Raw genomic sequence first — 8,868 nt, forward strand, 5'->3', positions numbered from 1 at the left:
TATATAAATATACATACATATATATATATATATAGACACAGAGAAAGAGAGAGAGAGAATTTTACAATTTAAGCTTTTAATTTTTCAGAAATAGCAATTTTACTAATCACAACTTGTCATGTTTAGTCCTTTAAAGATGCCTTTGCTTTTCTGGATAGAGATTTGAATTAGAATTAAAATTTTATTTTTTATTTTTCATACGTTAAATTGAATAAGGGGGATTTCTTTAGCTCCATATCAAATCTATAATATGTAAGATATCATTCATGTTCCTTGTCATATTGACTTGTCCCCATTAATGGAACAAATAATTGACACGGAATTTGAACTCATATTTGTATGCATTATTTCTCTATCTTAATGTGTCCAATTTTTAGGTCCCTCACATCCAATTTACAAAGCATGCAATAGATGCCATTATTTAATTGGATCGATGCTTTATCTTTTAAAAAATATCTTTGACTTTCTTACAAATTTTCTATGGATGAGAAGAAAGGTTGAGTTTTGAAAATTGGTAGATGAATCTTTTGATATTCATCTACTAATATTGAAAGGGTTTGAAGGGTGAGTCACGTCATTTACATCCGTCCAAAGACAACTTATGCTTTCACAGATATAGATCTTAAATTAGAATTGAAATTCTATTTTTAGTTAGGCTCTTAATTTTTAAATCTATTATAGATTGGTCTAATTTTTAATTTGGCCAAACAAATTGGTAATTATACTGTCTAAGAAATTTTTTTATAATGGAATTGAAAATAGTGAAGTCCATGAGGAAAGAGAAAAAAAAAAAAACTATTTGAACAATGCTGTTATTAATTTGTTTAGCCAAATTAAGAATTGGATCAAATCTACAACGAATTGAAAAATTGAAAATCTAAAATACTATTTTAAAAATTGATGGTTTAAATCACACAATCCTTTAAAAAAAAAAAAAAAAGAAAAAAGGAAAGGAAAGGGAAAAACAACTTTCTTAGATAACTTGTTTTTATATACTACATTCTGTCGTTAAAAACAACTGTTTTGAAGTAAACGTATTCCCTCAAATGCTATGCTAAGACACTTTATATAGGGAAATAATAGAGTGTGAACGGTCCGCATGCGTATCTCAGTATTGATGATGATTTTTGAATAAACTATCGTCAATATCCCTTTCTGTGTAATAGTATTGACAACTATTTCTTTAAAAATCATGGTCAATATTGGAAGTCCGCATGCGAACCGTTTGTACCATAGACGAACTATATATATATATACAAAAATATTATTATGGACAACTCATCAATCACCATCCAATGTATACAACCATGTGTATTGGACGGCGATCGATGGGTTGTTTCCCACCAAGTTGTGAGCAATTTCACACACCTAGCACTCCTATATATAATATATATATATATATATACACACATATAGACATAAAATTTTTCTACAACTTGTATTGGTAAATAGAGCTAGGTGCATATTTTACAAGCCTATCCTTTTGAAGACTCTCCCATCCAAAACACTCTATTGGAAATATATCTCATAACGTAGGGTGTGCAAAAAAACCAACCAACCTATGAAACCACTTGATCTAATCCAATATGATTTATTTGGATTGGTTTTTTTTAGTGTAATCGAATTGGATTGATTTTGAAAACTAAAAACCGACTACCAATTCAATTTGGTTTAGTTTCTAAGGTGAAAATACAATGAAACATATCCAAACTAACTTGATTAATAATATATATAATTTTATTATATATATTTAAATCTTATATTATTATTTGCAATTGTATTGGTTGACTATATAACTGTAATGTGATATGAAAAGTTTTAACTTATTATTTAGCACTTATGTTGTTTTCTATTTTAATATTTTTGAATTTTTACTAATAATTTTTTTAAAATAATCTATAAATTTTAAAAAAATAAGTATTTTATATAATAAAAATTCCAAAAGTCAAAGGTTGCTGCCTAAATTTAAAAATTCAAAAAGTCCAATTTTTTTTTTAAAAAAAGCCCAAAAATTATAAAAAAAAAAAAGATCAAAATTAATCCGAACCAATTATTAAATGGATTGGTTTGGATTAAATTTCTATATAAAATGATTCGGATTGTATTGAAAAAAATCAAACTAATTGTTAATCGAATTGAATTGGATATTTACAAATTTAATAGTTCCATATTGATAAACATTCCTACCATTAGGATAGGGTGCAAATCTTTTTGCACCCGTAACAATTGAATTATATTGTCCTAAACAAACTGTTTTTATCAAAGAAAAATTGTACGTATATATATATATATATATTTTACTGTGCGAACATTTTTTCTATGTCAATATTAGAAAAGACGATGTTCACAAACATAAAGAAAAGACAATTAATTTTTGTAAAAACAGCTGTCTTCTTTTATATCCACACTGAAAAATCATATAGATATTTATACGGCAAAAAAATTATATATACATATTTTTTTTAATTTTCTGAAAATTATTTCCCACTTTGTCGGCATGATCCATGAACTATATACACAGAATGACAAGGAAAGATAGAAAAAGAGATATATAATATTAGTAAACTAGATATGTGACACCATTCTTGACACGCAAAGACAGCAAAAGAAAGAACAAGTAAACTAAATATATGTGTGAGTGTGTGCTTTCTCGAATAAATTAGAGCAAATGACAAAATCCTACCAGCAAAAGGTTTTGTTTGAATATTAGAAGTGATGAAAAGATCAGGTCTGACTGGATGGTGTTTTGAGCTTTATGCAGTGGCAGACTCTCAAATGGGTATTTATTTTCTATTTAAAACGTCGACAATGAGAAGCAGTGCGACAGAATGGACTTTCCCAGTAGATTCGTGCTAGAAGGTGTGTTAACATGTGATAATCGTCTTTTAACAGCCAAAAAACCCAAAAAAAAAAAAAGAAAAAAGAAAAAAGAAAATCTTCCCTCGTTTTCTTTTCATATCCTCCCTTTTATATTGAGTTTAATATTTTAGTTTTTTTTATAATAAAAAATGGATCTTTTGGTTATTGTCCTCGACTCATACGGTAGAAAATTATGGACCATTAGCAACTGTAACTTTATAATTATCTAAAAATTTATATACTGTTCAGTCCATCACCATATGGCTGCCTCTAACGACTTCTTCTACAATATATTTTGTATGTGTGATTTACACTAAAATTCGAATGAAACTTATTAAAAATTGAATCCGCAACTCCTACAAACATCCCAAGAGCGCATCAGCTTCCTTAAGTTTAATATTTTAGTTAATTGGTCTATTGAAGGTTCTTTTCCTCCTCTACTGTTGTTTTTTCTTTTTTTTGAAAATTTCTCCCATCCATCTACTTCACTCACGGTCAACGGATCACAAGATCGTGCATACCCTTTGGCGCACTTCTTTTCGTCCAACTCATATTACATAATATAGTGCGTCTACAATACGGGAAGACCGCACTCTACCCATCCAGACCAAAAACGTGATTTTACTTTTGATCGTTAGATTAAAACCAACGGTGCAGATCAAAATCACAAATTTCCTCTAAAAAATTCATTCCCACGTGCTGAGAACATCTTCTACAGCCTTCCTGTCAGGACCCGTCCAGAATTCCTTCCCCGGAACCCTAGACAGCCCTGATCCCAGGGAAACCCTACCAAACCCTCCAACGGAAAATCCGGCAGAGCCTCCCCTAAGGGATTTACTTACCACAAATTACCTGCACTGAAAACAAACTTCAAAAATATCCCCTTATTCCTCCCACAAACTACAAACTGGTTCCACAAATTGCAGCACTTCAAAAATAAAATAACAGCAGCAACCCAGTGCATAAAGAACAACCACACGTCCAATACAGTATACAGAGCATTATACAACAAATGTGGAATTTATAAAAATAACAGATAAGAATGTAATACAAGATAGAGAGGAAAAAGGGAAGAAAAACTTCTTGAACCTTCGGCAACGAACTGAGACGTCGGGCTCGCCCCGGACAATCAACGTCTCCAACCTGAACCTAGGGGAACGGAATTTAAGAGTGTGAGATGCTAATCATCTCAGTGAGTGACCCTAACTACTGAACACCTTTAATAATAATAATATAAAAATAAGGGAATTTAATTAAGCAATACCGAACAATTAAATAAATAAACAATTGAAGTAATACTTTCTCTCAAAATCCTCACTATTCACTCTGTTTGAAATGTTCCCCTTTTAAAACATTTTCACAAAACCCGATGTACGTACTTCCCAAAAACCAAGGAACCAAACAAATTAATAAACAACAAATAAACAAATAAATACATAAATACCCCAAATATAAATAACTGCAATAAATTATAATAAATAATTTTTTGAACACCTTTGGGGTTTTAAACTTTAATTGCAATTTACACCGACAATTACACCTGACGCACCACACCATATACCGGTGATGCCCTCCGATACCCAGCGTCCCGAGCACCGACTGGCGGGAGGTTAAAGAGAGAAACCTGCAGTGGTCACTTCGGCGTCCCGACAGTACCGACTGCTAAAAACCATCAACCCGGCCAAGGAGGGGGGCGGCTGTGCACAACAATAACCTTGCCTGCCCACGGTCCAATGGCAACTCACGGGTGAAGTAATAACCGTGCGCTAAACCAGATAATAACCGCGCACTACCACGTGTCCATACACCATACACCAGAACACCAATACTGTATGAGTGCGTCTAAAAATAAATAATAATAACCAACCGTACCGTTTTACAAATTACCGTGGGAAGTATACCAAATTTTCACAAAACACCATCCCACATATTTTTATCCACTCACCCGGTACAAAACAGCGATAACAACAAACCACAATTTTCCTCGAAATACGAAATGCAACCATAAAAATACCGCGGGCATAATTTATAAAATTAAACAAATATTTTCGTAAAATATTTAACCCAATTATGCCCGGAAAATCAATACTGAAAACCACGTACAAATACCACCGAAATTCACTTCGCTCATGCAAAGTAATTAATTAAACCACAATAAAATAATAATCGGGAATTTCTTAATGATCCCAAAATTTCCATTTATTACCAATGGGTAAATATATATAAAATAATATTTTTTCCCGATTATATTTAAAGTACACCACATAAGCAGAAATTACAAATATCAAATTAATACCACATAAATACAATTAATTATCCCAAAAATATTTTTTTAAAGGTGGGTCACTCACCTGGAGCACGCAATTAACCCATGATCCACCACGGGATCAATTCTACGACTCACCGGTGCTCCTAGAACAAAATTCACAGACAGTCAAATAAATTAATATTTTATTCGGGTAAATAATACCCGGTATCCGGGGGCTTAAACACAAACGTTAACCAAAATAGGCGAATGATATACCGAATCGAAGCTCGTGGAACGAGGATCACAAATCCGATCTCCATCGACCCCAATTCCGCCGGAGGTGGCCGGAATTTGGTCGGAAAGTCTCGGCCGGTGTTCACTTCTCCATATCTCGCAAACCGCTTCGAATTTTTGGGATTGGAGGCCATTTTTGGATTCAGAGGACCCAAAATAGGGGGATAGGAGGCTCAATTGGGAGTGGGCTGGCCGGAAAACACAAGAAAAGAGGAGAGAGAAATTTGGCCGGCCGGCGGCTTCTCCGGCCCGATCGGCGCGCGTCCGGCGGCGGCTGACCGTGAAACTTGGCGGCCAAGCTCGCGAGGTGGCGGGCTTCCTTGGTGGCTGGCGCGTGTACTGTGTAGGTGGCCGGAATTCAAAAACACGGGAGAGAGAGAGGGACGGCCGGAGGGAAGAAAAATAACTGTGTGTGTCGTGTGTGTTTCGGGGAAGAAGAAGGGAAAAAAGAAAAAAGAAAAAAGAAAAAGAAAAAGAAATGGTGGTGTTTTCCCACGTGGGGAAAAGAAAAGAAAAAGAAAAAGAAAAAGAAAAAGAAAAAGAAAAAGAGAAAGAAAAAGGAAAAGAAAAAGAAATAATTAAATAATATTAATAATAATATTATTATTCAAAAATAATAAAATAATTTGATTTTTTTTTTTTACATGGTTGACATGTGGCATTTCACCATGGTGACACATGGCCACCTTCATTGAGTCACACGTGGCACCTCGTTATGCGTGTAAAAATAATATTAAAATAATACAGTATTTGAAAAACTTTACAGATCCATAACTTTCAAACCACATGTCCAAATCGGACGTGCCGCTAGTCTACGGACTCGTATCGACGAGCACTTCACAACCATGCATGAGTCAAAGCTCAACCTTGCATGAATAAAAAGTCAACTCCGGCACCCCTTGGACAGTTTGGACCTCAACTTGTTTTGCTCAAAACTTTCAAACCGTAGCTCCGTTTTCAACGTGCTACCAGTCTACGAACTCGTGCCAACGTGTACTTCGTAACAGTACCTCAGTCAACTTAGAATTCCAACCGAGTCAAAAAGTCAACTTTTGACCCCTTCGGTCAACGGTCAACGGTCAACCTCGGTCAACGTGCAAAATTCCGACATGGTTCGGGACGGGGTGTTACACTTCCCTTCCTCTTCTGCTACCACCATTCCACCTTTCTTTATTTCCTCTTCTCCTCTGTCTCCTTTCTCTCTCTCTTTTTTTTTTTTTTCTTTTTTCTTAAATGAAATCTTGGCGACATTCTAGATCTTTCGAAACCCACCGTCCAGGATCCCAAAACTGGGCCACCGCCCTGACACAATCCCAAATCCAATCCACTACTAGATTTTATTTTTAAAAAAAGACAAAGAAGACAAAGGAGAAAAGGTAATGAAGAAAGGTGGAATGGTGGAAGTAGAGGAAAAGAGAAAGGGAAGGGAAGGAAAGGATGTGGGAGGGAAAAATTTCAAGTATTCCTAGAGTGTGGAGTACTCCGAACTCAGCATTCTTTAAATGACGTGTATTATCTTTTTCCAAGTAATAAAAGCCTTGTTATTCCATTTTTGGGTTGTAAAGCAAAATGAACGTTGCTGAGTAGACGGAGAACCAAATCCAAAGATTGTCTTGCAGATAATTTTTTTTCCTCTTAAATAAAAAATTAGAAATCTAAAACCACCCAACATCTTATGGAAGTTGGTTTCTTCTTGCAAGGGTGAATTAAGTATGATTTTATATTTAAAAAAAAAAAAGAAAACTTAAATCTTATGATCAGTAAAGGTCCAAGACCAAATATTAATTTATTTATTATTATTTTTTTTTGGTAAAATACATGACCAAATATTCCATTATTTTTCCATTGAAGAACGAGTTTTTCGGTCCATTTTGCCATTATTGAAGGATTGAAGAACTAAGTGAAATCCGCTGTTGATTTTTATTTTATTTTTATTTATAAATCGGTATTCTGTAATTTGGTAACTGAAAAATGACAAGGTGAGATGAGGGACTGCAAAACGATTTGATAATAGTATGGGGATCCTAATTTCTGTGCGGAGTGATTTGAGGCTGATAGCAGAAAAGGCCTAGGCGGTGGGTTTTGGAAGGTCTGGGACGTCGCCCAAATTTTATTTAAGGAACCAAAAAAAAAAAAAAAAAAAAAAAAAGAGAGATAGAGGAGAAGAGGAAATAAAGAAAGGTGGAATGGTGGTAGCAAAAGAAGAAAGGAAGGGAAGGCTGTAGAAGATGTTCTGAGCACATGAGAATGAATCTTCAGGAGGAAATTTGTGATTTTGATCTGCACTATTAAATTTGATCGAACAATTAAAAATAAAATTATATTTTTAGTCCGAATAGATAGAATGCGATCTTCCCTCATTGTAGTTGTACTGTTACATATATATATATATATATATATATATATATATATATGTGAATGTTACAGTGAACGATGTTCCCTTCCTCACATCAAATATATATTTATAGAAATGTTTTGTTTTTTTTCTTTGGTAATAAATATTTATAGAAATGTTAGTGAGTATTCCCTACTGTAGGTTGGCTGTAACTGTCCAAATCTATCATAGACAGAGGCAAATAATCATTATGATGACGGATGGGCCGTGGCCCACCTCTTAATGCAATGTGTCTTCACTATTCTAACTTCCAAAATTATCTTTGAATTTTGAAAGATTTAAAAAATATATAATTGATGTCTCTCTCTCTTTCCTATGCCTTTTTTTTTTTTTTTTTTTTTTTTGGTTTGGGGGGGGGTGGAGCGGGGGGAATTCTTTCCTTTGCTTTACGTGTAACCAAGCCAACATTAGAAAAATATAGAAATAGTAAAATTATTTTTTGAAATGACTGTATAAAATTAATTTATAATTGTTATATATTATTTTAATAATAAATTGTAAAAAAAATTATAATCAAATCATACATAAATAATCATAAAAATAATATTAAATCAAAATTTTCAATTCAATCTACGATCAATAGTTGACAAATATATAAAAAATAAATAAATTAGATTAGATGAAGAGGTAAAAGCATTCAACTATAACTTATAAATACTAAACGTATTATAATGTAAGTAATGTTACCTATTAGATTATCTTTTTCATATTTCTAATTGTTCAAACTTTAATTGTAAAATATTTTTAGTAATAAAATAATTCGTAGATCCAATTTGAGAAAGAAGATATTGGCATCAATTTAGGAATCAAGGACCATTCTTTACGATGTTATATTATTCATCTTTACTTATATGTATATATAACATAATATTCTTCTTTTTATTTTCTTTCCTTTTTCAGAATATAAAATTTTCTGAAAATATAAAAAATAAAAATAAACTAAGGAAACTAACTACTAATAAGGAAAATGTTGACCAATTTAACTAACCCTAAAACTATTTAAATTTTAATTATTTTACTTAAAGATAAATATCAATTTATCCCATAAACAACCTCTTTCCATGATTATAGT

At 32.8% G+C, this 8,868-nt stretch overlaps 1 long non-coding RNA gene across 1 annotated transcript; it reads right to left on the reverse strand.

Annotated features, from left to right (window-relative positions):
* Window positions 1–3,796: 3,796 nt before the first annotated feature.
* LOC132800276 (uncharacterized) lies at window positions 3,797–5,905 on the reverse strand. Its single transcript, XR_009635254.1, has 3 exons — window positions 5,384–5,905; window positions 5,211–5,271; window positions 3,797–4,008 (listed from the first exon to the last, which is right to left on the reverse strand). It is a non-coding gene; the product is annotated as an uncharacterized LOC132800276 (long non-coding RNA).
* Window positions 5,906–8,868: the final 2,963 nt, after the last annotated feature.

The sequence above is a fragment of the Ziziphus jujuba genome, chromosome 12, assembly GCF_031755915.1.
Source record: "Ziziphus jujuba cultivar Dongzao chromosome 12, ASM3175591v1".
Lineage (NCBI taxonomy): Eukaryota > Viridiplantae > Streptophyta > Magnoliopsida > Rosales > Rhamnaceae > Ziziphus > Ziziphus jujuba.